The following is a 789-nucleotide window of genomic DNA, read 5'->3' as shown; positions in this document are numbered from 1 at the left end:
ACAAAGATGCACTTAGTAATAGGATAAATACAAATAGTGCATTATGAACCTTAGACTGTCATTTTTATTTGATGGATTACTAAAAATGAGTCAAATGTTAAATATTTTATATATTGTTTAAGGATAATGGGCTAACAGTGTGGTAGTGTGGTAAATATTTGCTTTGATTTAGAATGGATGTATTGTTTAAGTTGTGGTATATCTTATGCCAAAGCACCATCAAAAGCATATTGTTGCTCCGGGACAGCAGCAAACACAGCAGACCCTTCAGAACTCAATAATTATGTTAAATATGGTGGTGTCGCTGCACATGCCTTTAGGAAGGACACTAAATGAGATCATTCAGACTCTCAACCAACACCAGTTTATTTGCATTGAGTTTGCATGGGTTCTCAATGGATCCAATGGCCATTGTATGGATGAAAATCTTCAATGATTTTGACTGTAAAATAGTGGTATTTTACTTTTAAAAGATTGGGCTGTGGGGGAAAATCACATTGTTTTGCAATAAAAACAGCAACAAGAAGGAATATTAATACGTCATAAGCCATGACAGGCCAAATGCATGTATTAGAAAAAAAGTGGAAAATAGGTTTCATATACATTACATGTAAAATACATTAATGTAGCAAAGTATGTTGTTGTGGAAAGAAGGAGGTGGGAACCGGCAAATGAGTAACACACTTTAATAATCATTAAATAAATATAAAACGAAAGTAAAGGCGGCAGCCCCTCACTGACGACTGCTGCCACATATAAAAACAAAACAAAACATAACATAAATAGTCC

The sequence above is a fragment of the Squalius cephalus genome (genome assembly GCF_949319135.1).
Source record: "Squalius cephalus genome assembly, chromosome: 15".
NCBI classification, from domain to species: Eukaryota; Metazoa; Chordata; class Actinopteri; order Cypriniformes; family Leuciscidae; genus Squalius; species Squalius cephalus.
Note: the sequence above shows the minus strand (reverse complement) of the source record.